The sequence below is a fragment of the Rhinoraja longicauda genome, chromosome 28 (assembly GCF_053455715.1).
Source record: "Rhinoraja longicauda isolate Sanriku21f chromosome 28, sRhiLon1.1, whole genome shotgun sequence".
In the NCBI taxonomy this organism is placed as follows: Eukaryota; Metazoa; Chordata; class Chondrichthyes; order Rajiformes; family Arhynchobatidae; genus Rhinoraja; species Rhinoraja longicauda.
In genome coordinates, this window is record NC_135980.1 from 30098353 (window position 1) to 30100971 (window position 2619).

The 2619-nt window shown below is 61.4% G+C and overlaps 1 protein-coding gene across 1 annotated transcript in view; it reads right to left on the reverse strand.

Annotated features, from left to right (window-relative positions):
• LOC144607219 (uncharacterized) overlaps positions 1–1471 on the reverse strand; it is a 63183-nt gene extending 61712 nt beyond the window's left edge. Inside the window, exon 1 of the mRNA XM_078423899.1 lies at positions 1376–1471. The gene's annotated coding sequence lies outside the window, so the exon portion shown is untranslated. The remainder of the gene's footprint in view (positions 1–1375) is intronic.
• Between the last annotated feature and the right edge of the window lie 1148 nt (positions 1472–2619).

Below are 2619 nucleotides of genomic sequence, written 5' to 3' on the forward strand. Positions count from 1 at the left end.
GGGCCTGCACTGTCCGGGCCTGCACTGTCCGGGCCTACACTGTCCGGGCCTGCACTGTCCGGGCCTGCACTGTCCGGGCCTACACTGTCCGGGCCTAAACTGTCCGGGCCTACACTGTCCGGGCCTACACTGTCCGGGCCTACAGTGGTCCGGGCCTACACTGTCCCGGCCTACAACCCCCCCCCCCCCCCGGGCCTAATACGGGACAAGGGCGGGTCCCGTATGGGACAAACCAATTTAGCCCAAATACGGGATGTCCCGGCTAATACGGGACAGTTGGCGTAGAGGGGGGGGAGGGGAGAGGGAGGGGGGAGAGAGGGAAAAGAGAGAGAGAGGAGGGGGGAGGGGAGACAGAGTTGGGGAGAGAGAGTGGGGGAGAGAGAGTGGGGGAGAGAGAGTGGGGGAGAGAGAGAGTAGGGGAGAGAGAGTAGGGGAGAGAGAGTGGGGGAGAGAGAGAGTAGGGGAGAGAGAGTAGGGGAGAGAGAGAGGGGGGAGAGAGAGAGGGGGGAGAGAGAGAGGGGGGAGAGAGAGAGGGGGGAGAGAGAGGGGGGGAGAGAGAGGGGGGAGAGAGAGAGGGGGAGAGAGAGAGGGGGGAGAGAGAGAGGGGGGAGAGAGAGAGGGGGGGAGAGAGAGAGGGGGGAGAGAGAGGGGGGAGAGAGAGGGGGGAGAGAGAGTAGGGGAGAGAGAGAGGGGGGAGAGAGAGGGGGGAGAGAGAGGGGGGAGAGAGAGGGGGGAGAGAGAGAGGGGGGAGAGAGAGAGGGGATAATTGGAAAGTGTGTGTGAGAGAGTGAGTTGGGGGGAGAGAGGAGAGAGAGGGGAGAGTGTGTGAGAGAGAGGGGAAAGTGTGTGAGAGAGAGTGTGTGTGAGAGAGAGTGAGTTGGGGGGAGAGAGGGAAGAGGGGGAGAGGGGGAGAGAGGGAAGAGGGGAGAGGGGGAGAGGGGGAGAGAGGGAAGAGGGGAGAGGGGGAGAGGGGGAGAGAGGGAGAGGGGGAGAGAGGGAGAGGGGGAGAGAGGGAAGAGGGGAGAGGGGGAGAGGGGGAGAGAGGGAGAGGGGGAGAGAGGGAAGAGGGGAGAGAGGGAGAGGGGGAGAGAGGGGAGAGGGGGAGAGGGGGAGAGAGGGAAGAGGGGGAGAGGGGGAGAGGCAAGGGTCGCGTTGATCACCAGGAGCCCCAGTTCAATCAGAGAGACACCGAGTGCGGGGGGTAACTCAGCGTCTGTGGACTCTGCACAAGTTGCCCCTCGTTACCCCCCGTTGCCCCCCGCTGTGTCTGCGCTCCGTGTGAAGCGGCATCTCTCTCCCACCCACCCACAGCGCAGCGCAGCGCAGCCCGACCCGACCCGACCCGTCCCGGGACAACCAGCCCCTCGTCACCCACCTGCCCGGCGCCGGTCGGTCCCTGGACACTGGACGGTGCGGCCCCGGGTGGACACGGACACGGCCACTGGAGGCTCACACTGTCTGTGCCCCTCCCTGGTCCAGCGAGCGGCCAAAGCCCGGCACTGGCACTGGAACTGGCACTGGCACTGGCGTGTCGCGCTGCTACAGGGACACCACTACACTGGGTTAGATATTAACCAGGCAGACAGACAGACAGACAGACAGACAGAGGGAGAGAGAGAGAGAGTTGGGGGAGAAAGAGAGAGAGAGTTGGGAGAGAGAGAGTTAGGGGAGGTGAGAGAGAGAGAGTTGGGGGGAGAGAGAGGATGGAGAGAGGATAGAGGAGAGAGAGAGAGAGAGAGAGAGGGGGGAGAATTGGGGGAGAGAGAGAGAGAGAGTGACGGGTTCTTGGTCAAATTGGAAAATCTACTTAGAAGTTGTAATATTGAAGGCAGAGCTAGACAGACAGATTGTTGATCAGTGCGGGTGTCAGGGGTTATGGGGAGAAGGCAGGAGAATGGGGTTAGGAGGGGAGAGATAGATCAGCCATGATTGAATGGCGGAGTGGACTAGATGGGCCGAATGGCCTAATTCTGCTCCTGTCACTTATGACCTTAGTTATGAAATAGTTATTAACCTTTATGATGTTGCATTTGTAGAACATAAAGTACATCATTGGAACAGGTCCTTCAGTCCGCAATGTCTGTGCCGAACATCATGCCAAGACTTTAGAGATGCAGTGTGGGCACCAGGCGACATTTGGTCCATCAGCCCAGCAGGTTCACACCGACCAGCGATCACCCCACACACCAGTAGTATTAGCCGGGACATCCCGTATATTGGGCGAAATTGGTTTGTCCCGTACGGGACCGCCCTTTTCCCGTATTTGGCCCGAGGGGCGCTGTAGGCCCGGACAGTGTAGGCCCGGACAGTGTAGGGAACAGTGTGGGTCCGGACACTGTAGGCCCGGACAGTGTTGGCCCAGACAGTGTAGGCCCGGACAGTGTAGGCCTGGACAGTGTAGGCCTGGACAGTGTAGGCCCGGACAGTGTAGGGGACAGTGTGAGTCCGGACAGTGTAGGCCCGGACACTGTAGGCCCGGACAGTGTAGGCCCGGACAGTGTAGGCCCGGACGCTGTAGGCCCGGACAGTGTAGGCACGGACAGTGTAGGCCCGGACAGTGTAGGCCCGGACAGTGTAGGCCCGGACGCTGTAGGCCCGGGCAGTGTAGGCCCGGTCAGT